Source organism: Malaclemys terrapin, chromosome 1 (genome assembly GCF_027887155.1).
Source record: "Malaclemys terrapin pileata isolate rMalTer1 chromosome 1, rMalTer1.hap1, whole genome shotgun sequence".
Lineage (NCBI taxonomy): Eukaryota > Metazoa > Chordata > Testudines > Emydidae > Malaclemys > Malaclemys terrapin.
Window position 1 is genome coordinate 274,580,050 of NC_071505.1, and position 27,819 is coordinate 274,607,868.

At 42.4% G+C, this 27,819-nt stretch overlaps 1 protein-coding gene across 4 annotated transcripts in view; it reads left to right on the plus strand.

Moving 5' to 3' along the window:
* Nucleotides 1–27,819, plus strand: part of KLF12 (KLF transcription factor 12) — a 341,692-nt gene that overhangs the window by 15,296 nt on the left and 298,577 nt on the right. Inside the window, exon 1 of one of the 4 annotated variants that reach the window (XM_054013326.1) lies at nt 16,959–17,029. The exons of the other annotated variants lie outside the window; for them this stretch is intronic. The gene's annotated coding sequence lies outside the window, so the exon portion shown is untranslated. Of the gene's footprint in view, nt 1–16,958; nt 17,030–27,819 lie in introns of those variants that run through there. 4 annotated transcript variants of the gene reach the window in all.

The window sequence follows — 27,819 nt, forward strand, 5'->3', positions numbered from 1 at the left end:
TGTTGGAACTCCCCCCAAGTGAACTCCCAGGCAAACTCCCTCTGTTTGCCTGTTCTCTGTTTGCCGCTCACTTGGTTTGCAACTGGCTGCTTTTTTATAAGTCTCCTGGCTCGAAGCAGTTGCCCCTGCTCAAAACCTTCCCTCCAATCAACCACTCAAGGCTCACCTGGAACAAAGCACTCCCAATTCACACTTTTCAAACAAACAACCACACAGTCAAACAGTCTCTTGTTCTTTTGGCCATGCAGGAATCTGTGGGCCTCTTGGTTCTTCCTCCTGTACTTGAGCCTTCTCCTCCTCACTCCTAAAGCAGTGCCTAGTAACTCAAAGGCTCCTTTGATTTTTAGTCCCTTCCCACCCCACCCCCATCTTGTGGAACTAGCATCAGTGGCTTGGCCATTATGCACCCTGTATTCCCCCCTCTCATTCTATGAAAAAAATGTAGCAAGCCTAGCTACTCTGCTTCATTTCTTGCTATCTCTTCTCTCAAAGGAGCTGGGCCACAAAAAGGATTAGTGGTAGTTGGGCCACTCTGCTCCTTTCCTGTTCTCCCAAGAAGAAGCCAGTGTCTCTTTAACCCAGTCACCTGATCAAATTGACTCCTTGCCCTGTGTGAGCAGGCTGGGGAGGTATTTCAAGCATACTGAGAGACTAGTCCAAGGTTTCTGTCTTAATATCAAAGCCCTCCATGAGAAGGCTGTCTACCTGAGTGGGTGTCACTCCTTACCTGGACCCAGACCTTCCATGATGACTACTTTCCATCCAAACCATTATGGTGACACTCATGAGTACTAGAGTGAGAACTTTCACAGGTGCTGGACCTAGACTATGGAACTCTCTCTCAGATAAGAATGAACATAGAACTAAGCAAAATATTTTTTTTTTTGCATAAACATAATGAGTCAAGTAGAAAGATGACAAATATAACACAAAATGTCCTAATTTCATGTCAGCTGAAAAAAATTCCAGAAATACAAAAATGCTTTCACCTCAGTTGTTCTCTGTTCCTTATGTTCTTCTTTGATTCCTGTCCCTCAGTTCAGCAGTGACGATGGAGCTGAATTCAGTCTTTCCACCACATTCTGTTTTGTACCAGCTTTGTTCATCATCTTTTTAAACCTTTTAGTTCAATGTCATTCTTCTCTGTAGCTATCCAATGCATCCTCCGTCTTCCTCTGTTTCTAGTTCCTTGCACTCTGGTATATATCGCTATGTATGGTCTCCTTTCCAGGTCTATTCTTGACATGTGTCCAAACCATCACAGTCTTTCTTGAATCTTCTGTAACAGCATCTAGCCTGTTTCTTATCGCTTCAATTTTTCTCCAGTTCTGAAATTCTGTAGTAATCAATCAGAAATAAATATTTCACATTTGTACAAATATTTTCTATGAAAGGGAATAGAAGTGAACATTAATAAGGTATGTTTGGTCCAGCTAATATGCCCTAAAACACATTGACAACAATGAGAATGCTATAGGAAAATTCAAGCCAAATTGAGCCTGGATGTAAGTCCATTAACGTGAAAGGAATTGTACCTCATTACACAGACTGATTTTGGCCTTGAGTCTTGAAGTCACTTTATTTCCCTACCTCCCAAATTGATATGGGTCCCTGGTGAGAAAGCTAGTAGCTAGCTAGTTTGTGTCCCAGAATATATAGGCTTCTTTTTTAAACTGAACTTTTCATTTGGTGGGTACAGCAGAGGGCACTTCAAGCACTTTGTCATTCAAAGCCCTCTTACCATTTGTGCCGGGGTAATATTGTTTTTTGGTTAGAACTAGATTTTTAGCCTCTTTAATTGCGACTTTCCAATTGTTTTGTACAACCTAATTGATTTTAGATCCTTGAAAACTAGAGGAGGAGAGGCAGTAGTTATAAATATGACTGTTAATAGACTATGGGCCTGATTCTGCTAACTCTCATTGTGGTAGTACCTTTGCTCATGTGAATAATTCTATTTAACTCTGTGGGACTACTCACATGCGTAAGTGTTTACAGGATTGGGCACCCAAAATTAATGGATGTTTTTGGGTCTTAATATTTTTAGTATTTTTGTTTGAGTTCAATTCTTTGGGGCATCATGAAAGAAAGAACAAACTAAAAAAGTGTACTTTCTTAAAAATGCAGAAGTACAGTTAAAGTGAAGAGGTCTAACCAACACAATGGAAGGATAGGAGAACAATAAAGAGCAATGAAGTCACCTATGCAAATACCTGCTCTTTTTACCTTACTGTGATCCCTGTCCTACTCCTATCTTTACCATTGATTTCAGCAGGAGGAAGACTGGGCCCCTTGTGTAGTTTTTCTGTTCCTATTCATATCCACTAACTGTAGAGCTGAATTGCTAATAGAATTAATATTATTTAATATAATTAATTATAATTGTTAAGTTGCTGATAATTAATCATGTATTCATTTAATAATCCATAATAACCAACAACAGAAAAAACACAGACATTTACAAGCTAGTAGTTCTGCAGTGACTTGAAGTGCAAGATAAGCTTGGAGCTATTTTAAAGGATAGATGCTTCTTTGGCTTGTTGTTCAGATTATACCTAGCTGTATCTAAAATCTCCTTTGGCGATGGTGATATCAACATTTAAGCAAACATCAGACATTTGTTATTATAGTAAATGCAAATTGAATTACATAAATTGAGAGACAACAGGTAAACAATTGTTAAGTTGTGTGGTTGAAAAGAACTGTCCCCTCCTCTTATTTTTAAACTGAGAATGATGCTTCTCTTGACAAAAATGTAAACAGTTCTCCTTTCCCTCTGCTGCCCTCCTACCTCCCTTGCCGTGCCTTAGTTGCTGCTTTCTTACTTGTGCTTTGAATATGCACACAGCATTGTGCCCTCTGCTCATGCCAAGGACTGTAATGATACTCCAAACTGTCCTGGAAGAACATGCACAAGTCACCCAGTAAACAGCACTAGAAAGGCATTCAGGCATAATGTAGACTCTGCCAAAAATAATTCTCACCATGCCCTTGAGGGAGGTTTAAATCAGTGTATATTTATCTATTTAAAAAAAAGAAATACAGCATAATACAAATTGTATACATCACTACTACAAAGCTAATTAGTCCATTGGGAAACTGCTTATCACTTCTCTGATATATTACAATCCCAGCTTTTGCTCCAATTCCTCCTTCTAACAAACCCTCTTTCATTTCACTGTGCAGCATCTTGATTTAAGCTTCCACTGGGGTACTTGAAAAGGGTCTATACTGTACTGGTGACTTGCTACTATTTGTGATGCTTGTACTCTTTACAGACTACCAATAAAAAGGAGCCTTTTACAGTCAAGCAATGGTGTTTGAGGTTTGTAAACAACACCCAGTGGAGCTTTTGAACTTTGTCCTCTGGGTGTAGGTCTTTACATGAAAAAAAATGAGGACAAAAAAAAAAAAAAAACCCAGTTTCAATCATTAACTTAAGAATCACTTATCTATCATGGATGAGTTTTATACTAGGGTTTTGTGGTTTACACCCCTCTTGACGTCTCCTTCAGTGTTCATGTCTATTTGAGTACTGATGTCTGTAACAAAACTAATTTTCATAGCACACATTTCCATGTGTGGAAAGTAGTTATTTTTTATATAGGTTTGCATGTTATGGAAGTGTCAATATAAAGGTCTGCAGAGTCCTAGAATGGAAAACTCTAGTGAAAATGGATTACTGCAGCTCCCGGAAGCACTGCTGTAAAGTAGTAACCAGAGTTACTCTGAGTTACTGCATGATCTAGATTTCATGTGGCATCTCTATGTGACTATATGCAGCTACCTTTGGGAAAACTTGTGATATCTCACAAAATGCTGCATGAAAAGAAATTCCACTTACTTCTGCTGTTTAAGGTCAGGCTGTCATTTTCATTACACACCCTGCTGTTTATAACTAGGGCTTCTAAAAGTTCATGGGGCTAACCCTGACAAACAATTTCCTTTCCAGAATGATTTTCCTTGGTCCCTTTCTTGCCACCTTGATCTTCAGGTAAAGGCTACCCTTTGTGCATTGCCCATGCTTCTTTTGATGCATGAAAAAGTGGCTCATCTATTTCCCAGCAGCGCTCCACTTCTCCCCACATCTTTCCTACTCCCCGCAGAGGACTGTTGTGGACTGGGATGTAGGTGGTCTGGCCTGCTAGTCAGAGCAGGACTCAGGTCTAGTGGGCAGAGCAGGTATCCACATTGGGGAACAAAGCTGAGGGTCAGCAACAGACCTTTAGCACCATTAGCAACTGCTAATTTATCAGAGCCAGGCGTCGAGTCAGAGTCAGGAATTGAAGCTGAGGGTTGGAGCTGAGGTCAGATACCAAATGCTAGAACCAAGGGTCAAACCAGAATCAGAGACAGAAGTCGGAGGCTGGGATTGGAGACAGGACTGGTAACTGATGGTGGAAGTAAAGTAAGGGCAGGAACTGGAGAAGAGGCAAGGATCAAGCACAGAGCAGGAGGATGGTGGGAACAGGAGCAAAGGCAGGGGTGCGCAAGGAGCAGAGCAGGAATCAGGAACATAGTTGGGTGCAGGAAGCAGACACAAGCAGGGTCCAAAGCAGCCACAACAGGAAATCATCTTGTTGCACAGACAACTTCCTGTGCCTCCATTTGGCTTAAACAGTATGGTTGGACCAATCAAAGGAGCAGCCGGGTGGCCCTCCAAACAAGACTCCCATGGGTGGTGCCTTGGCTGAGGCTGTAGCCTTACAAGCTGCCCGACCTATCAGGTTTCAGCAAACATTGGGTGGAAGCCAGGATGCAGCAGCTGTCTGGGAACTCAGGCCTGGTTTCAAGACCTGGGGCATCACAAGGACTTTCTGCAGGTCTGGGTCTCTCTAAGGGGATGGGGAAGTTGAGAGGGACTGGCCAAACTAGAGTTGGAGCTCAAGAAAATGCAAATGGTCCCTCACTGCCTAGGAAATGTACTACAACCTGGGCCTGTACTAATAATGGGAACAGCAAATGAGCACATTTGTACTAAGCAGTGACCTGAAGGCTTCCTCAAAACTTTTTTTCTCTGTTGAATAGATTTTTAACACATTGGTTTCTTTTATTGTAACACTAACAAATGTTTGCTTATACATTTCTTCAGAAATTCTAGATACTGCAAATCTGTATCAACTTCTATTCTCATATTTACATTGGGCCAGACCCTCATCTGGTGTAAATTGGTCCACTGACTTAAATGGAGCTATACTGATATACACCAATGGATGTTCTGGTTCATCATTTATATTAGCCCAACATGGAGCGTTGGAGTGGGTTTTCCTACATTACACACAGTTCTGAGAAGTGGTATAAATCACAAGCTAGTTTTTGTTGCTGGCTCCTCCAAGTCTGCATAGCTGGTGTGGCACTTAAAGCTTTCATGTGAAAATGACTATATTTTGATGATTTCCTTCTCTGCTGTAGGGTGCATGCGCCTTTAACACCATGCTAAGTGGATTTCCCTGGCCTTAGCCTGCTTATTGAAAATACATAATTTGATAGTGTTCACAAACAGAAACATGGATCCCCTCTAGCCTGCAGATATCCTTGTAGATGGAGTAACTCCTATCATCTTCCTTGTCACATGAAGGAAGAAAATTCCAGTCCATGGGCATGTGCCACAAGGGAGACCCACATCAGTGCAATATCCACTTTTCCACCTGGGATGAGTTTTTTGTGTTAACAGTACTCAGCAGCCTCTGAAAAATTCTTCCAAACTCAGAAGGGACTATTGTCATCATCTAATCTGACCTCATGTATAACATGGGCCTAGAGTATACTTTGAAAAACATCCAGTCTTGATTTAAAAATTGCCAGTAGTGGAGAATCCACCATGGTCCTGTTAAATTGTTTCAATGGTTAAATATCTTCACTGTCAAAAAAACCCCCAAACTCCTTATTTTCAGTCTGAATTTGTCTAGCTTCTAATTCCAGCCAATGGACTGTGTTATACATTTGTCTGCTAGATTGAAGAGCCCGTTATCAACTGTTTATTTTCTATCCAAATACTGATAATCTGTGATCCAGTCATCCCATAAATCTTTTTGTTAAGCTAAATAGATTGAACTATGTCAGTATAAGTCAGGGGTCGGGAACTTTTGGCACGCGGCTCGCCAGGGTAAGCACCCTGGCGGGCCAGGTCGGTTTGTTTACGGGCCGTGTCTGCAGGTTCGGCCGATCGCGGCTCCACTGGCCGCGATTCACCGTCCCAGGCCAATGGGGGCGGCGGGAAGCGGTGGCCAGCACATCCCTCGGCCCGCGCTGCTTCCCGCCGCCTCCATTGGCCTGGGACGGCAAACAGCAGCCAGCAGGAGCCGCGATTGGCCGAACCTGCGGATGCGGCAGGTAAACAAACTGGTCCAGCTTGCCAGGGGGCTTACCCTGGCGAGCCGCATGCCAAAGGTTGCCGACTCCGGTATAAGTAAAGTTTTGTAATTCTTTAATCATTCTCGTGGCTCTTCTTTGTATCTGCTCCAGTTTGTCAACATCCTTCTTGAATTATGGACACCAGAACTGGACACAGTATTCCAGCAGTGGTCACACCAGTGCCAAATACAGAGGTAAAATAACTTCTCTAATCCAACTTGAGATTCCCCTTTTTATATATTCCAAGATCACATTAGCTCTTTTGGCCACAGTGTCGCACTGGGAGCTCATATTCAGCTGCTTATCCATCATGTCTCCAAAATATTTTTCAGAGTCACTGCTTCTCTGGATATCGTCCCCCATTCTGTAAGTATGGCTTACAGACTTTGTTCCTGTATGTATACATTTACATTCAGACATATTTAAAATGCATAGAGTTTGCTTGCACCCAGCTTACCAAGATATCCAGATCTTTCGATCAAAGGTCTGTCCTCTTCATTATTTACCATGCCCCCAGTTTTTGTCTCATCTGCAGTGGTTATCAGTGATGATTTTATGTTTTCTTCCAGGACATTGATAAAAATGTTATAGTATAGGACCAAGAACCAGTCCTTGCAGGATCCCACTAGAAACTACTCATACAGAGATGATTCCCCATTTACAATTTTCATTTTGAGATCTATCAGTTAGTTAGTTTTTAAACTATTTAACATGTGCCATGTTATTTTTTTTTATTATTGTAGGTTTTTAATCAAAATTTTGTGTGGTACCAACCCAGATTCCTTTAAGTACGCCAAAAGTATTACCTTTATCAACCAAATTTATAATCTTTGTAAAAAAAAAAATCATGTTTAGCTTGAGAAGATCTGATTTCCATAAATCCATGTTGCTTGGCATTAATTATATTACTTTCCTTTAATTCTTTATTGATCGAGTCCCATGTTAATTGCTCTATTATCTTGCCTGGATTTGATATCATACTGGCAAGCTTATAATTATCCAGGTCATCCTGTTTACCCTTTTTAAATATTGGTCCAACATTAGCTTTCTTCTAGTGTTCTGGAATTTCCCCTCTGCTCCAAGACTTATTGAAAATCCACATTAGTAGTGCTGCAAACTCCTCAACCAGCTCTTTTACAACTCTTGGATGCAAGTTATCTAAATCTGATTATTTAAAAATCTCCAACTTTAGTAGCTACTGTTGAATATCCCCCTGAAATACTAGTTAAATGGCAAGAGTGTCATCATCATATGATAGGACTACATCATCTGTTTTTTTCCTAATTATAGAACAGAAATATCTATTGGACACGTCTGTCTTTTCTGCATTATTATTGATTATTTTACCATTTCCATCTAGTAATGGACCAATACCATTGTTAAGATTATTTTTGTTCCAGACATACTTAAGCTCATTCTTAACTGTCCTTAACTCTGTTGCCACAGATTTCTCCTTGTCTCTTTGCTTCCCCTATCAATTTTCTACAATTTCTAACTTCTGGTTTCATATTCATTACAGTCAACTTCCCCTTTCTTCCAATTGTTATCATAGAATCATAGAATCATAGAATATCAGGGTTGGAAGGGACCTCAAGAGGTCATCTAGTCCAACCCCCTGCTCAAAGCAGGACCAATTCCCAACTAAATCATCCCAGCCAGGGCTTTGTCAAGCCGGGCCTTAAAAACCTCGAAGGAAGGAGACTCCACCACCTCCCTAGGCAACGCATTCCAGTACTTCACCACCCTCCTAGTGAAATAGTCTTTCCTAATATCCAACCTGGACCTCCCCCGCTGCAACTTGAGACCATTGCTCCTTGTTCTGTCATCTGCCACCACTGAGAACAGCCGGGCTCCATCCTCTTTGGAACCTCCCTTCAGGTAGTTGAAGGCTGCTATCAAATCCCCCCTCATTCTTCTCTTCTGGAGACTAAACAATCCCAGTTCCCTCAGCCTCTCCTCATAAGTCATGTGCTCCAGACCCCTAATCATTTTTGTTGCCCTCCGCTGGACTCTTTCCAATTTTTCCACATCCTTCTTGTAGTGTGGGGACCAAAACTGGACACAGTATTCCAGATGAGGCCTCACCAATGTCGAATAAAGGGGAACGATCACATTCCTCGATCTGCTGGCAATGCCCCTACTTATACAGCCCAAAATGCCATTAGCCTTCTTGGCAACAAGAGCACACTGTTGACTCATATCCAGCTTCTCGTCCACTGTGACCTTTAGGTCCTTTTCTGCAGAACTGCTACCTAGCCATTCGGTCCCTAGTCTGTAGCAGTGCATGGGATTCTTCCGTCCTAAGTGCAGGACTCTGCACTTGTCCTTGTTGAACCTCATCAGGTTTTTTTTTTGGCCCAATCCTCTAATTTGTCTAGGTCCCTCTGTATCCGATCCCTACCCTCTAGTGTATCTACCACGCCCCCTAGTTTAGTGTCATCTGCAAACTTGCTGAGAGTGCAGTCCACACCATCCTCCAGATCATTAATAAAGATATTAAACAAAACCGGCCCCAGGACCGACCCTTGGGGCACTCCGCTTGAAACCGGCTGCCAACTAGACATGGAACCATTGATCACTACCCGTTGAGCCCGACGATCTAGCCAGCTTTCTATCCACCTTACAGTCCATTCATCCAGCCCATACTTCTTTAACTTGGCGGCAAGAATACTGTGGGAGACCATATTAAAAGCTTTGCTAAAGTCAAGGAATAACACATCCACTGCTTTTCCCTCATCCACAGAGCCAGTTATCTCACCATAGAAGGCAATTAGGTTAGTCAGGCATGACTTCCCCTTCGTGAATCCATGCTGACTGTTCCCGATCACTTTCCTCTCCTCTAAATGTTTCATAATTGATTCCTTGAGGACCTGCTCCATGATTTTTCCAGGGACTGAGGTGAGGCTGACTGGCCTGTAGTTCCCCGGATCCTCCTTCTTCCCTTTTTTAAAGATGGGCACTACATTAGCCTTTTTCCAGTCATGTATATATTAATAGCTTCCTTCACTTCCCTCTACATCAGCTTGTTTTTTTTTAACCCAATATGGGCGCTCCTTCCTTGATTGTGGTTTTTTGAACATCTAATAAAGTGTTCTTAAATAATTCCCAATTATCATTTATATTTTTCTGATTACATTGCCCTTTCTGCTGACTTGGCTCATAATTGTTTTCAGTTTTGTGAAATTCACCCTTTTAAAGCATCAAATATCTGTATTACTCATTTGGACATTAATATATTTGCATACTATTAATATGTTCAAGTTATCACTTGTACCTAAGCTATCATTAATTTATATTTCTGTGATCTAGCTATCTTTATCAAAACAATGTATAATATAGGATTCCCCTGAGTTTTGAGGACAAAGCTTTTAGAGTTAGGACACTTTCATTTATAATATTTGACATTCCAAGGATGTTTTAATATTGGCAGCATGAGACATGGAGGATGTGTCACTCAAATTCAAGTTCCCCATGATAATGCCCCTGTTTTTCTTACTGAGTAGAGTTAGGTGCTTAAGAAGCTAGTCATCTGTTCCCTACTCTGATTTGGTGATCTGTAACAGTTACCAACTAATACTCCATCTTCATTGGTGGTGCATGAACCGCAGGCTGCGGGAGGCTAGCCCCCAGTCCCACCTTTCCATGCCCCCCCAACTGCGGCCACTGGCCCCGCCCCAGACTAGCTTCCCTCAGCCCTGGAGCTGCCGTAGTCCACCCAAACCTCCAGACCCAGAGTGCCGCCCTCCCCCAGCCCCGGAGTGCACGCGGCTGCAGCCCCATCCCTAACCCTGGAGCGCCGGGAGGACGAGCAACTGCAGTCCCCTCCAGCCCCAGAGCGCTGGGAGGGCGGGCGGCATGTGGCTCCAATCCCCCCCCAGCGCTGGGAGGGCAGGCGATGTGGCCCCAGCCCCGAAGCACCATGAGGGCGGGTGGCGCAGCCCCAGCCTGAGTCGGGGCCACTGCACAGGGAGACTGGAGCCATGGCAGAGCGGGGAGTTCAAACAGGAGAGGAGTGTCTGGGGGGTAGATCTTGGGCGGGGCCACCCCTGGCTGTTTGGGGAGGCACAGCCCCCCCAGCCTATGGTACCCAGCGCCCATGCCCATCTTGTGCTTTATATGTTAGGACAGCGGGGGTCTCCACGGGCCATGCTGATCAACTCCTACTCCCCCTCCCTCCCTCAACTATTTTCCCTTCCTCCCAGCGCCTCCTGCATGCTGTGGAACAGCTGTTCCCTGGTGTGCAGGAGGCGCTGGGAGAGAGGGGGAGGAGCGGGGATGGGGAACACTTGGGGGAGGGGGCAGAAAGAGGCGGGGAAGAGGAGGGGCGGGGTGGAGTGGGGCAGGAAGACGTAAAGTGCGGGTGGGGCCTGGGGATGATCGGGGGATTTGGGGTCTGTGAAAATTTTTAAAATCAAAATGGGGGTGCTCGGGTTGCTAAAGTTTGAGAACCCCGTTGTGTTAGGACATTGATCCATAAACATTCAAGATCATTTTCTTCCGAGTTGTGAGTGACTAGGAAATGGGTAATGCCATTTCTGACAGAGTGCCAATCCCCTTCCCCTTTTGCCTGCTTAATCCTTCCTAAATAGGTTATAATAATTGATTTTAACATTCTAATCATGTGAATCATCTCACCAGGTTTAAGTAATACCTGTAGTGATCTGGGTTTCATTAAATCATAAACCAGTGAATGAGAAAGGAATAAAACTTTAATAAAACAAACTGGAGAGCTTCTGTAGTGCGCTGCTGCACACAGCCATGTGATGTTCCCAACCTCTGTCTCCAGTGCATATCTCCAAATTCCCTTACTTGCAACACTGTCCCTTATGAGGGAGTGTCTACAAATCACAATCTTTCATAAACATATCTCTACATCTTCCCTCTTAAAGAAAAATAAATTAACTCTTGTATATAAAGTTAGCTATCTAATAACACATATATTAAATCCTCAAACCATCTAGTACATTTCCATAAATCCAATGTGTCAACTACCTAGAGAGGAGAGGTGACCAGCAAGCACATCACTCTTGAGTAAATCTTCATCACTCACTTTTCTCAAATACCCCTTCTCCAGGCAGGTTAGCAAGTCTCTGTGAGTCTTTCAGGATGTTTAATCTCCCGCTCTGATCTTCTCTGTGTCAGCCTTTCATTAGAGTCTGAGTTGTTCTCTTGTTCCCTGACAGTTTCTCCTTTGTCTGTTGATGATAAAGGATCAGTCAGATGGGAAATACCAGAGTCCATCTCAGCTGTCAATGTGCTGGAACTTTCTGGGATTACTCATAGATCCCTTTGATTGTGTTGAAATGTATCCCCCCTGGTCTGTCTTGACTACATAAGAACTTGGATGCAGCTGTTCTTTAATGGTACCTCTTTGGCCCCAAGTATTGGAGGTGTGATTCCTCAGGCACACTCTATCACCTGGGTTAAGAGATGGGAGATCATGGGCCCTTTTGTCAAAATAATATTTCTGCTCCCACTTCTGATTTTCTTTCATCTTCCATATGATTGCACTGTCATGAGATTTCAGCAGGTTATCAGTAATTGGTAAATTAGATCTGATCTTTCTTCCCATTAACAACTTAGCTGGAGAAATTTTTTTCCAGAGGTGCACTTCAGTAAACCAATAAGGCTTTATAAAAATCAGTAGTCTTTTTCATAATGTTCTTTACTATCTGTGTAGACCTTTCCACAAGTTAATTTGATTTGGGGTAATTTGGATTTGATGTTTTGTGATGGAAATCCCAACCTGTGGCAAATTGCCTAAAATCTGCACTGGAAAATTGTGGCCCATTATCACTAAAGACTTCATCTGGAATTCCATGTCTGGAGAAGATTCCTTTTATGCCAGCTATCACTGACTTATTATTAGTACCATGCAGCGTGCAAATTTCTGGATACAGAGAATAATAGTCTGTGACTATTAAATAATCCTTTGATTGCCAGGTAAGTAAGTCAGTGCCTACCTTCTCATAAGGGCTTTGTGGAAGTGGAGGAGGTCTCAGTGGCTCTGTTTGTTGGCATGGTTTGTATTTCAAGCATGAAAAGCAGTTTCCTACCACTTTTAGTAATGACATGATTGATCTGTGGCAACACAGCACCTCTCGTGCTCGTTGTTTATACTTCTCAATGCCTAAATAACCCTCGTGGATCTTCTGTAGCATTTCTTTTCGGCAGCTCATTGGAATTACACAACCTTATTGCCTTTGAAAATCACGTACCTTTGTAAAAACACTCAGCTCTACAGACAAAAAACACTCTAAAAGAGCTAAGAGTTGTTGTTGGTATAGGTATTCTTACAATATCATACATCTCCAATTCTACATGACCTTGTGGTGTTAAACAATTGACACATGTCCTGGTTCGGTCTCACTTGCATTGTGGCTTAAGTGTTACTCTAGGTCTGACAAAGAAAAAAGTAACTTCTGTGAACTATGGGTAGAATGAAAAGGATATTGAAGAGGCTGCTTGCAGGAGGTAGTACCTGCTTGGTTTCCTTGGTAACATGAAACATAATTTACAAATATTGCCTTGAGAAAGCTGCAGCTTAAAGGAAATCCTAAGCTATTGGTGCAGGCTTTTAAAATTAATATAGCTAAGTGTTTGTCATATAAGATACTGAATATCCATGAAACATTACTTATAATAAAGCTAGGTTTATGTGTAGGCTGATGTAATGGCTAATTCTGGATGCAGAGGGATTGGATGAAGTCAGTGGGAACCTTGCTTAAGTAAGAAATGTTGAATAGGATCATTGGGCCCTGATTTCAGATGTGCTGAGCCACCCAACTACCCCAAATGTCAACGTCTGTGGGGGTTGGTACCACTAAAAATCAGACTGCAAGTGATGGCCTAGAATAATCTACAGAGAGTCCTGTGGCACCTTTAAGACTAAAGATGTATTGGAACATAAGCTTTCGTGGGTGAATGCCCACTTCGTCGGAGCATACGCTTTCGTGGGTGAATGCCCACTTCGTCGGATCCATTCATGCACCCGATGAAGTGGGCATTCACCCACGAAAGCTTATGCTCCAATACATCCGTTAGTCTTAAAGGTGCCACAGGACTCTCTGTTGCTTTTTACAGATCCAGACTAACACGGCTACCCCTCTGATACTAGAATAATCTAGTATTCTTTATTCTAAATGGAGTGAGCAACATTAAATCATATTAATTTACAAGAAAAGGTGTTAAGTTCCCTGGAAAGTGTCTTGTATGCTCTCTATTACGTGTCTGTAAGAGATGATTTGTCTCAAGTGGGTTCTGAATTAATCCTAAATGCTTTTATATCAATGGGATTCCTATAAACCAAGAAACTGTTAATCCAAAAAAGTAGGCCTTTTTTTTTTTTTTTAAAAGGTTGCAGGTCATAACTCAGTTTTACAGAGCTTGTCGAGATCTTCTACACTTATGAAAGAACCTCTGTCCTGTCAGAGTGGCCTATGCTATAGAGAACTTGTGTAAACATCCTGAAGTAAGCATAAGATCCTTGGGTTTTTTTGTTTGGGGGGAGGAAGGGCCTTGGTCATGGATTCATCTACATGACATACCTGTTGTATGAGTACAAAGGTGCATCTAAAGTGGAAAAGAAAGATCTTGAGAATTACTGTACTTCCTTGTGTTCATTAATGGGTCATAACCACCTACGTACTTACCAGCATTTTGCACCCTCTGAAGAAGCGGGGTGTTATCCAGACTCTTGAAGCAGTCTAGAAATTTTTCTAGACGTTCAGAGATGTTATATGTGAATGTTACTTATGTAATGCAACAGACCAGGGACAACTGGAACCCATAATTTGGGATGAAACAAAGCTCAGACTGTTCTGAACCACATTTTTGAGTCTTTGCATGATGAGCTGATATGGGGCAGTAAAATGACAGAAAAGAAATTGGGGCGGGCCTCAAATGGAGGTCCTACAAAAGCAGAAAATATATGTTCAGAAAAACACAGCAGAAGACAGCACTGAAGCAGCACAGCATAAAGACTAGCCAGCATGCAAGCAAGCATGCAAGAGACAGAAGTGTCCAGCATGAGGGGAGATCTGTAGGAAATGTTGGGGGTGGGGAAGTGTGTGTGTGGTGGATTTTGGGAGGGGGGGCAAAAGCCCACATGCAGCCAGAGCAGCAAAGTGAAGTTTCATATGATTGAAGACAGAGAACAGCAGATCTGTTGAGTCTACATATTATGTATCATGCAGGTGCAGTTGAAACCACTGGAAAACAGTGGCTTATAATGCTAAAAATGAATACAAACCAAAAAAATAAACAAACCCTAAGGAAATTGTGTCAAATGGACTGTGGTTCCACATGTAACCTAATTAACTACTCGGCTTATTGTAAAACAAGACAAGGTGAAAACTAGGATTTACAACATAGTAGAATCACACTAAAGTTTTGTGATGGTTTTTATGTATACAACCATTAGGCCAATACAAATTAAACTGCACATTAAAGGCTAGTTTGCCTAGTGAAAGGGGTACAGAAGCTGCCACTCTCAGCCCAGATATATGAGGAAATGGGACTAATTACTGTGCACATGGAAGAAGTATTGTCAGAGTAAAAAAGTGAAAATGCACAAGATACCCACTGATGTGATATTACTGTTGTAGGAAGAGACCTGGGAGACCTGGGAGATTGGTCCATGCAGATTTATTTAATAGATTTGGGTGTCTGCTTGGAGAGTAACACTTGGAGGGTCACCTCAAGGTTAAACCAGTACATTACAACAACAGCCATGTAAGATACCAGGCCCTTAAACACAGAGCTTTGAAAAATATTTTTGGCTTTATGACATTTTTCAATATACCTTGATCCTCAAGGGTATCAGCAATATAATGGCAATTAGAAAGCTAGGCAAGCTGCAGATCTACACAGGTACTAAAGACCTCAGCAGATCACTACAAAGTCCACAGTATCCGCTGTCCAGCCACTGAAGAACATTGCCAGATCTAAGAAAAATCTTTTCAGTTCTAGATGCCTTCTTGGTTCTAGCAATTATTCTGAGCAATTCTGGATGTGCAAACAATGCAGGGATTTGTGAATTATCTTGCAACACTTGGAGGAGAGGAAGGTCATCAGGAACAGTCAACATGGATTCACCAAGGACAAGTCATGCCTGACCAACCTGATTGCCTTCTATGATGAGATAACTGGCTCTGTGGATATAGGGAAAGCGGTGGATGTGATATATCTTGACTTTAGCAAAGCTTTTGATATGGTCTCCCACAGTATTTTTGCCAGCAGGTTAAAGAAGTATGGATTGGATGAATGGACTGTAAGGTGGATAGCAAACTGGCTATCGGGCTCAGTGGTAGTGATCAACGTCTTGATGTCTAGATGGCAGCTGGTATCAAGCGGAATGCCCCAAGGGTCGGTCCTGGGGCCGGTTTTGTTCAACATCTTTATTAATGATCTAGATGGGATGAACTGCACCCTCAGCAAGTTCGCAGATTACTTCTACCCCCAACTTAGTGTCGATACGCTGGAGGGTAGGGATAAGGTCCAGAGTGACCTAGACAAATTGGAGCATTGGATCAAAAGAAAACTGATGAGGTTCAACAAGGACAAGTGCAGAGTCCTGCACTTAGGAAGAATCCCATGCACCGCCTGCAGATTGAGGGAAGTGATTATTCCCCTCTATTCGGCACTGTTGAGGCCACATTTGGAGGCCAGTTTTGGGCCCTCCACTACAGAAAAGATGTGGACAAATTGGAGAGAGTTCAGTGGAGGGCAACGAAAATGATTAGGGGGCTGGGACACATGACTTATGACGAGAGGCTGAGGGAGCTGGGCTTATTTAGTCTGCAGAAGAGAAGAGTGAGGGGGGATTTGATAGCAGCCTTCAACTACCTGAAGGGGGGTTCCAAAGAGGATGGAGCTAAGCTGTTCTCAGTGGTGGCAGATGACAGAACAAGGAGCATTGGTCTCAAGTTGCAGTGGAGGGAGGTCTGGGTTGGATATTAGGAAACACTATTTCACTAGGAGGATGGTGAAGCACTGGAATGGGCTACCTAGGGAGGTGGTGGAATCTCCATTCTTAGAGGTTTTTAAGGCCTGGCTTGACAAAGCCCTGGCTGGGATGATTTAGTTGGTGTTGTTCCAACTTTGAGCAGGGGATTGGACTAGATGCGAATAGGAAACGTAGGGTAGTGGTGGTCGGAGACTCTCTGCTGAGGGGGACGGAGGCGCCCATCTGTCGCCCTGACATTTCATCTCGGGAGGTATGCTGCCTGCCGGGGGCCCGTATCCGAGACGTTACGGAGGCATTGTCGAGGATTATCCGGCCCTCTGACTACTACCCCATGCTACTCATCCATGTGGGCACAAATGATACTGCGCGGTGTGACACTGAGCGGATTAAGAGTGACTACAGGGCTCTGGGAGCACGGGTGAAGGAGTTTGGAGCACAGGTGGTATTCTCTTCAATTCTTCCTGTTAAAGGTAGGGGCCCGGGCAGAGACAGATGCATCATGGAGGTGAATGCCTGGCTGCGAAGATGGTGTCGCCAGGAGGGCTTTGGCTTCCTAGACCACGGGATGCTATTCGAGGAAGGACTGCTAGGCAGAGATGGCGTTCACCTTTCGAGGAGAGGGAAGACCCTATTCGGACACAGACTGGCTAACCTAGTGAGGAGGGCTTTAAACTAGGTTCGACGGGGACAGGTGAGCAAAGCCCACAGGTAAGTGGGGAACATGGAGACCGGGGAAATGAGTCGGAAACAAGAGGGAGTGTGGGCTATATTGGCAGAGAGAAAGGAGAATCAGGAAAAAACTGGGAGGAAAGATCAAACCAGTATCTTAGATGCCTATATACAAATGCGAGAAGTATGGGGAATAAGCAGGAAGAACTGGAAGTGCTAATAAATAAATACAACTATGACATTGTTGGCATCACTGAAACTTGGTGGGATAATACACATGATTGGAATGTTGGTGTGGATGGGTACAGCTTGCTCAGGAAGGATAGACAGGGGAAAAAGGGAGGAGGTGTTGCCTTATATATTAAAAATGTACACACTTGGACTGAGGTAGAGATGGACATAGGAGACGGAAGTGTTGAGAGTCTCTGGGTTAGGCTTAAAGGGGCAAAAAACAAGGGAGATGTCATGCTAGGCGTCTACTACAGGCCACCTAACCAGGTGGAAGAGGTGGATGAGGCTTTTTTCAAGCAACTAACAAAATCATCCAAAGCCCAAGATTTGGTGGTGATGGGGGACTTCAACTATCCGGATATATGTTGGGAAAATAACACAGCGGGGAACAGACTATCCAACAAATTCTTGGACTGCATTGGAGACAACTTTTTATTTCAGAAGGTTGAAAAAGCTACTAGGGGGGAAGCTGTTCTAGACTTGATTTTAACAAATAGGGAGGAACTCGTTGAGAATGTGAAAGTAGAAGGCAGCCTGGGTGAAAGTGATCATGAAATCATAGACTTTGCAATTCTAAGGAAGGGTAGAAGGGAGAACAGCAAAATAGAGACAATGGATTTCAGGAAGGCAGATTTTGGGAAGCTCAGAGAGCTGATAGGTAAGGTCCCATGGGAATCAAGACTGAGGGGAAAAACAACTGAGGAGAGTTGGCAGTTTTTCAAAGGGACACTATTAAGGGCCCAAAAGCAAGCTATTCCGCTGGTTAGGAAAGATAGAAAATGTGGCAAAAGACCACCTTGGCTTAACCACGAGATCTTGCACGATCTAAAAAATAAAAAGGAGTCATATAAAAAATGGAAACTAGGACAGATTACAAAGGATGAATATAGGCAAACAACACAGGAATGCAGGGGCAAGATTAGAAAGGCAAAGGCACAAAATGAGCTCAAACTAGCTACGGGAATAAAAGGAAACAAGAAGACTTTTTATCAATACATTAGAAGCAAGAGGAAGACCAAAGACAGGGTAGGCCCACTGCTTAGTGAAGAGGGAGAAACAGTAACAGGAAACTTGGAAATGGCAGAGATGCTTAATGACTTCTTTGTTTCGGTCTTCACCGAGAAGTCTGAAGGAATGCCTAACATAGTGAATGCTAATGGGAAGGGGGTAGGTTTAGCGGATAAAATAAAAAAAGAACAAGTTAAACATCACTTAGAAAAGTTAGATGCCTGCAAGTCACCCGGGCCTGATGAAATGCATCCTAGAATACTCAAGGAGCTAATAGAGGAGGTATCTGAGCCTCTAGCTATTATCTTTGGAAAGTCATGGGAGACGGGAGAGATTCCAGAAGACTGGAAAAGGGCAAATATAGTGCCCATCTATAAAAAGGGAAATAAAAACAACCCAGGTAACTACAGACCAGTTAGTTTAACTTCTGTGCCAGGGAAGATAATGGAGCAAGTAATTAAGGAAATCGTCTGCCAACACTTGGAAGGTGGTAAGGTGATAGGGAATAGCCAGCATGGATTTGTGAAGAACAAATCATGTCAAACCAATCTGATAGCTTTCTTTGATAGGATAACGAGCCTTGTGGATAAGGGTGAAGCGGTGGATGTGGTATACCTAGACTTTAGTAAGGCATTTGATACGGTCTCGCATGATATTCTTATCGATAAACTAGGCAAATACAAATTAGATGGGGCTACTATAAGGTGGGTGCATAACTGGCTGGATAATCGTACTCAGAGAGTTGTTGTTAATGGTTCCCAATCCTGCTGGAAAGGCGTAACGAGTGGGGTACCGCAGGGGTCTGTTTTTGGGACCGGCTCTGTTCAATATCTTCATCAACGACTTAGATATTGGCATAGAAAGTACGCTTATTAAGTTTGCGGATGATACCAAACTGGGAGGGATTGCAACTACTTTGGAGGACAGGGTCATAATTCAAAATGATCTGGACAAATTGGAGAAATGGTCTGAGTTAAACAGGATGAAGTTTAACAAAGACAAATGCAAAGTGCTCCACTTAGGAAGGAAAAATCAATTTCACACATACAGAATGGGAAAAGACTGTCTAGGAAGGAGTACGGCAGAAAGGGATCTAGGGGTTATAGTGGACCACAAGCTAAATATGAGTCAACAGTGTGATGCTGTTGCAAAAAAAGCAAACATGATTCTGGGATGCATTAACAGGTGTGTTGTGAGCAAGACACGAGAAGTCATTCTTCCGCTCTACTCTGCTCTGGTTAGGCCTCAGCTGGAGTATTGTGTCCAGTTCTGGGCGCCGCATTTTAAAAAAGATGTGGAGAAACTGGAAAGGGTCCAAAGAAGAGCAACAAGAATGATTAAAGGTCTTGAGAACATGACCTATGAAGGAAGGCTGAAAGAATTGGGTTTGTTTAGTTTGGAAAAGAGAAGACTGAGAGGGGACATGATAGCAGTTTTCAGGTATATAAAAGGGTGTCATGAGGAGGAGGGAGAGAACTTGTTCACCTTAGCCTCTAAGGATAGAACCAGAAACAATGGGTTTAAACTGCAGCAAGGGAGGTCTAGATTGGACATTAGGAAAAAGTTCCTAACTGTCAGGGTGGTTAAACACTGGAACAAATTGCCTAGGGAGGTTGTGGAATCTCCGTCTCTGGAGATATTTAAGAGTAGGTTAGATAAATGTCTATTAGGGATGGTCTAGGCAGTATTTGGTCCTGCCATGCGGGCAGGGGACTGGACTCGATGACCTCTCGAGGTCCCTTCCAGTCCTAGAATCTATGAATCTATGAATCTATGAATCTAGATGACCTCCTGAGGTCCCTTCCAATCCTAATATTGTATGATTCTAACACTTGTCTCACCTGTTTGATGTGTGTGAATCTCTCTGATGACTATAAGACAAAGATGCTGTCTGGGCATAGGAACTGTAATGTGACAAAACTGTCGAACCGAGAAAAGCACTTTCCATCCAGTAGACACTATGATGTCAATGAATATTTACAACTTGGTGTGGTGCAAGTGAGGAGGGACTAGGTACTACTGGAAGGGTGACCGGTAGCTTTTCCTTCAAGGTCTCCTTCATCTACTGAGCAAAAAAATGCACTGATTATTGAAGTGTAGTGTTTCATGATCGTATTAGCTTATGAGACGTTAGATCAGTGCATAGCTGAGATGTAGTCTAAATGGATTCAGAATCGATCTTTTACATCTTCCTGTATATGTTTTACTCACAAAATTACAGTCTATGGTGCACAGATCACAGTGAAATGGGATCCAAAATCGAAATGGCAGACTTCCTCTAGAGCTGTACTACTTCAGAGACAGGTGAGATCCAAAACACCTGATTATGAGACTTTCCATACACAGAAAGTGTGGGGGAGGGATAGCTCAGTGGTTTGAGCATTGGCCTGCTAAACCCAGGGTTGTGAGTTCAGTCCTTGAGGGGGCCACTTGGGGATTTGGGGCAAAATCAGTACTTGGTCCTGCTAGTGAAGGCAGGGGGCTGGACTCGATGACCTTTCAAGGTCCCTTCCAGTTCTAGGAGATGGGATATCTCCATTATAAAAAAGAGAATCTAAACCTAAAAATGTAATCAAACTAATTATGCTAAACTCCTGTGTGTGTCAGATTAGTGCTTGGCCCAGATTCAAAGACCTATCCAGCGAGATGAGATACTACAGGAACTGAAAAGCAAGTGATGTAGCAGGATGGCCAGATATAAAGGATGAAGTTACAGATTGAATTAGCAAATACTAGGCATAATGGGAGAAAATTAATATGGCAAAAGGAATCCTGTGGATAGGACCCAGAACTAATACACTCTAAGTTATAAGACCTGAGATGTTGGCAAGAATCCACTCTAGTTAGCAGACTGCAGAAGCCTGTCATTGCAAAGCTAGAGATATGTTTGTTCCACGCATGAATTCAGACATCAAAGATATTGTTAAAGCCTGCAAACCATGTAAGTGAATATTTATGTAATCAAGAGAAGGAGCTAGTTATGGCACACATGAAATTCCAATCCCATGGAGAAAACTCAGAATGGACTTAAAACAAAAGGGAAAAACTAGTTACTAACAGCTGATTCTGATTCTAGAGAAGTCCGTTTTTCTTATGAACACAGCAACTGCTGCCATTCAGGAATGGTGCTAGAAGTAGTTTAGTCATTATGGCATTCCTGACAATGACAACTGATAATGGTCCGCAACTCAACAAAGTGCTGAGTTTATGTAGCTTAGTAAAATAAGAGCCTAAATTTAGCTGCATCCTGTCCCATCGTTCGATCTCAGGCACAGCGTAATTGTGACCTGGGCCAATCATTTGGTTAAGGGGGAGGGAGAAGTGAAGGAGAGGACAAGTCTCTGGAAGGAGGTCAGAGGAAGATAAGGGCTATGAGTTCCAAGAGGACTTGAAGGGGAATGGGTCTCTGGCTAGAGTTGATGAAAGGATAGGGTTAGGGGGGTATAGGACATAGGGAAGAAATGGGTGTCTTCCTGATGGACATAGAACTTGGGATGAAGAGGAGTCACTGACAGAAGGCCGGGGAAGGCCCTTTAAGTTTCCATGTTAAGTGTTTAAAACTTAAGAAAATTCCAGCAGAAAAAAAGAGCAGAGTTAAGGTTGGAAGTATGTATTGCTTTTAGGAAAGTTATCTAAAAAAAGAAATCCAATTATAGAAACCAGGAAATGCAGAGTTAAAGTTGCACTTTTCAAGCAAGGCAAACTATAGTAACTCTGCTAGAAATGCCAGAGTACCATCTTCCTGTCTTTGCATCTAGAATATTGAAAATGTGAATCATGGTAGACAGATTTTATAACTTGCAGATGAAAAATTGTGACTCAGAGGCAAGTCAAATTCATAATGCCTTTCGGGGCTATTCCTGGCATGGTTTGGTCTAAGCGCCACCCCTTGCTTAGGGCTTTGCCTAAAATCAAAATCTAGCCTTTAGTTCTCTCTAGACTCTACATCCCTGTCTACAAAATGTGGATCATGTTTCCATAGCTCAGAGGTATGGAGAATAAATGCACTTATGAGTGTGAAGCTCTCAGATACTTCAGTGATGGGGCCATGTAAGAAGAGAGAGAGGTTTCTACATAGAAACAATAAACACATTAGTCTTCTCATATTTGCCAACCTCTACCCTCCCCAACTCACTGAAGACTATTTACTAAAGGAAGTAATATCACTGTGGCAAAGTCCAAGTGGCATAAGCAGGAGTTATTTGAAACAGTTACCCTTTAAAAAACAAAGTCAGGAAGATGAGTCTGTCTGAGAAATTTAACAAGCCCCTTTACGTTTAGAGCAACAGGGATACTGCAGAAGTAAGGTTTCAGTATTTAAGTTTCACTGAAGCTCACAGTTGTAAGTAATGGTATCTTGAGGATTTCAGCCTTCTTAGATTTATTGTTTTGGCAGATGTTATCATTGCAGGAAAAGTAAGTGATGTACAAGTGCTGTTGGTTCAAAGTATTGTCTGAATCTTTAGATTTATAATAGTGAAAAATTAGTTAGCCACTTAACAATGCAGACTCTGCTGTAGACATGCTGAATATGCTTTATTTACTAATGATGTTCCTGACTTCTTGTTCAGAAATCAAAGCCATGTATTATCAGATTTTCTAAAAAGAGAAATCTTTTTTGTTAAACACCAATTCTTTGAAGTGCAGCCCTACTCCAGAAGATGACCGTAAACATGGCATTGCGGGATTCTATGTTTATCATCTATCTGTGACTTGAGGTCAAATATGCTCATTTTATGAGTAAAAAGATGTTGGGATTCTGGGTTTTTTTTGGTTTGCCAGCACTAAAAGCTCAACATAAACTCAGACTTATGTGAATTCGTTCTTTTTCTCTCAGCATTGCCCAGTAATAAAGATTCAGCAGGCCAAATTAGGCCCTCATTTATATCTGTGCAAATACATTGCCTGAGGAAACAATTTTGTTGATGATTCAAAAGAAGGAACAGAACAAAGATCATGTTTTTTTTTTAAAGAAAGTAGAGAAAATTAATTAAACAAGAAATTAAACAGAGTAAACTTGGCTGAGTATAGAACTCTACCATAGATTAGTTTGCCAGGCTATAGTCTTTTATAGAAGCTATTGGTAAAATCTTATACTTAAATTTTTCTAGTGAGCATGTGTTTCAGTTCTTTCCCTCTTGTTACCAGTTTCTTGCATTTAGTTATTTATGTGTATAATTTCTCTTTCTTTTCTGTGGCCCTATTACACTTTCCTGTGTTAATCTAAGGGTACATCTACATTTAACTGAGAGGTGTGATTCCCAGCTGGCACAGTCATATCTGCCCGAGCTAGTGCACGAAAAATAGTAGTATAGCAAAAGAATCATCGATGACGGCTTGGGCTAGCTGCCCTAATACATACTCAGAAGAGCTGGGGCGGGCTTTGTACTCGGGTGGCTAGCCCAAGCCACTGCTCATGCTACCCTGGCTATACTGCTGTTTTTAGCATGCTAGCTCAAGCAAATATGTCTATGCCAATTGGGAATCACGCCTCCCAGTCAGATACAGATGTACCCCAAGAGACACTTCTCTATTTAAATTCGCTTTGAAATTAACCTGAAAGGTAGACAACACCCTCCTGCAAACTTGTTGATCGATGACTTGCCTCTTACACTGCTCCAGTACAAATTAGATACACAGTAAAATGTAGAAGGATTCTCTTATAGTTGAGGAAAGGACGGGGAATATGCCCATTGGGTCTTATTTCCAGCAATGCTACAGCTTTTCTGTGGGACCTTGGACAAGTCCTGTAACTTAAGTGCCTTAGGTTCCTTAAGTACCTCAGTTGTCCTACCGGTAAAATGGAATTAATAATATTTGTCTAACAGTGCTGCTGTGAGGCTTATAACCAGATTTGCGAAAGTGACCTCCAGTTTTGGTGCCCAACCTTAGATACCTTGGACCTGATTTCAAGAGATGCTGAGTACTTACAGCTCCCATTGATGGCAGTGGGAACTGAGAGAACTCACAGCATCTGAAAATCATCCCCAAAGATTATAAAAGTTGGGCTCCCAAAATGTGTGGCTACTTTTGAAACAATTGACTTAATTCTTTGTAATATTTGGGAAGGTTCAGTATTGACTTTGAAGAGCACTATAAATAAAAATAAGGTTGCTTCTCATAACTGTGAGATATAATTAAACAATAATACAAATAATAATAATAATAGTATGGATGGTAACTCAGGTTATCTTTTTTTCATCATCCATGGGTAGAATAAACCCATCATCATGCTGGGTGTGTTCTGTCCAACATGCTGCTCGCCAGTGATCTTCCAGACCCATGAATGAACAGAGAACAAACCAAAGAAGTGTTTGATGATCAATCAGAGTGAGCGGTGCTTCAGTGATCAGCACTTTGCTTTTTTGTGCCTTACTTTAGGTAAAGGAGTTAGGAGCCTGGCTCGATACTATTTTGCCATCAGCTTTAGAGTAATGCCACATGAGACATCAGGTAGCTTTGACAAAAGTGTGGGTTTTTTTTCATACTGCCTATGTCAATTGCAAACATTATGAAATATGCCAAAATTCACATCACTTATGAGAAATATGTGAGTATTGGCAAGGCTGGACATAGGATAAAGATGATTTCAGGCAGAAAGAAAGCAGCAGGAGTACTTAAACAAAGATCCCATGAATTCAGACATCAAAGATATTGTTAAAGACTGCAAACCGTGTAAGTGACTATTTATGTAATCAAAAGAAGGAGCCAGTTATGGCACACATGACATTCCAATTCCATGGAGCAAACTTGGAATGGACATAAAATAAAAGGGAAAAACTAGTTAGATCCCATTATCATACTAGTGTCCTTAGTTGACTAAGAAGTTAACTCTTGCAAGTTGTAGCATCATATGATAGCAGTGACAAGATTTTCAAAGTGATAGAAGATTGACTTAGGAGAACATGCTACTTGTACAAGTGATCTCCCAACTATTAAACCCAAATAAATCATTTTGATCTTTGCTTAAGAATCTGTGAATACCATGAATTTTCACATTTGGCCAAGTTTAAGTGCATTAGTTGTCAGATTCAAAAAAGAGTGGAAAAATAGTTCTGCACTTACTTTTCTTTCTCTGAGATTGTATCAATATTGCTAAGCTTCCAAATGGATTATTTTTACTGTACAACACATCCTAGAAAGTAAATAAATACTGTGGTCACACTATTTGCCCCAAAGGTCTTTCATCTGAATGTGTTAGTGTTAAATCAGAACCTGAATCCCTCTTCAGTTTCATTAACAACAGTACCTGGCCAAAAGGCTAAGTGCAATATTACTGCATGCATAGGTAGTCCCCACTAAGGAAAGCTGATCTTGTCAGAAACAGTAATCATGTGGGGCTGCCTATCCTAAAGGGTTCATAGAATCATAGACTATCAGGTTTGGAAGGGACCTCATGAGGTCATCTACTCCAGCCCCCCTGCTCAGAGCAGAACCAAGCCCCAGATAGATTTTTGTCCCAGATCCCTAAATGGCCCCCTCAAGGATTGAGCTCATAACCCTGGGTTTAGTAGGCCAATGCTCAAACCACTGAACTATCCCTCCTCCCAGAAAAATAAGATAGCCACTGAGAGGTCCCAGGTGGGGAAAGCAGCACCTTACCAGAAGTTCTGTGACTGTGAATGGTTTAATCTGCCTAAAGGACACATACGTGATTCCGTGGTGTTAGTGAGCAATTTTGCATCATCACAGAGCTGGCTTGTGCTTTTCTTGTTCAGTATGATAACATTTTCCATCATCAGAAATGTTTCATCTTCAAATATTTACTGTTGTTTGTATTACCATACTGCCTAGCAGCCTCAGTCATGAACCAAGACCCCATTGCGCTGGGCCCTGTACAAACACAGAAGAAAAAGACCGTTCCTACCCTAGAGAGTTTATAAACTAAGATGACACCATGGATGGATGCAGATAAATGGAGTACCAGGAAACAAAGGGAATAATATCAGTCATTATGATAGGTTGTGATCTCAGCTTCCTAGCTGTTAAGTTTTTTTGTAGGAATCAAAGAATAGCAGAATTCCAATGGGAGTTTTGAAAGAGAATAATGAGGTAGCTTTGCAGAGGCTTATGGGGCAGTCTTCCCAAGCATGAGGGCAGCATGGGAGAAAGCACAAAGGTGATTGTTTGAAAATGTAACAAATGGGTGATGGAGGCTCTCATCATGGGCCTATGGGACGCAGAGGTTGACACCTTACTAGTGAATAAGATGATAGGGAGGGTGGGAATAGGCCATGAAGGAAAGGCCTTGAAAGTAAAGACAAGTATATTTTATGTTTAACAAGACAGAAAAGGAGGAGCCAGTGGAGGGATGCAAAGAGAGGTGTGAGATGACTGAGATCAGATGGGACATCATCGGTGTTGATGAACTGGAAGTTATGGAAAGGCCAAGTGACAGGGTGTGGGGAGGAGGGTTGATGGGCGATGCTGAAAGAGCCCAGATGATGGCCGAGAGTGGAACTCAGTAAGAAGGGATCAGAGAGTAGTGCTTGGTGAAGCTCAAGTCAAATGAATGGTCCTTTTTGGTGACTGGGAGAGTTGAACCAGGCCTGCAGGTTAAAGAAGGAGTTGAGAGTGAGAGGTTGGAGGATGACTGTGGGAGATTGAGGAGAGAGAGAAAGACAGGAATCAAAATCAGAGAGGAAGCCTGATGGGAAGGAGTTGGGTGGATGGTAGATGACAGGAGTTGAGAGCTGGTGAGAAGTGTAGAAGGTGACAAGGAGGGGGAAATGGAGCCAGTGAGGGGGAAGAAAGAGCACAGGTGTTAGGATACAGACAGAGGGTGTGGGAAGAGCCATGGGGGAGTGGCAGATGGACAAGATTTGGTGGGGCGCATTTGAAAAATGCTGTGAAGGTAAGTGTGGAGACACCAGGATAGGAAAGGCTCCCTGGTGCTTGTAGCAGCTCCCCAGGTCAGGAAGCCACATTGGGTTGTCCCAGAGAGGGGAGGAAAGTGGCCGGGCTGCACCACTGGGAGGATCTGGGCAGGACTCGGGGTAGAGGGAGACACAAGGTCAGGAGCTGCAGTTGAACAACAAATATACATCCCATAGTTGGTGAGAAGGAAAAGACCAGGTATCTACAAAAGCATTGAACTTTGCCATGTAGAAACTTGAGCCAAGAATATAGTCTCCTTGGCTCAGCATTAAAATATTTTGTACATTTAAACAACTTAAACTAGCCGCACAACCTATGAATTCTATCTTCTACTCGTGTCTGGAGCACGTCATTAATAGTTCTTATATTTGGGTACTGATGGAGCATTTTGAAGGAAGAAATATGTAGAATTTAAAAAAACAAACCTAAATGAATTTGGACAGTTAATAATGCAGTTACACTGTGTCTAAAGCATCTCTGATTATACTGCAACAAATACCTGGTATTGGTGCATATAGACCAAGTTTTGAAAAAAAAGGAGACTAGAGCTCTAGGAGCACAGTTGTGAGGCTTCATTTGTGTGTATAACTGCTTTGAATGGGGTGCATGTTTAGATGCCTAAATCTTTATTTGCATGTGTAAATGCATGATTTGCATGTGCTATTGCACTAACTGAACAAGGAAATATAATACAGTTTTGAATGCCTCCCGTA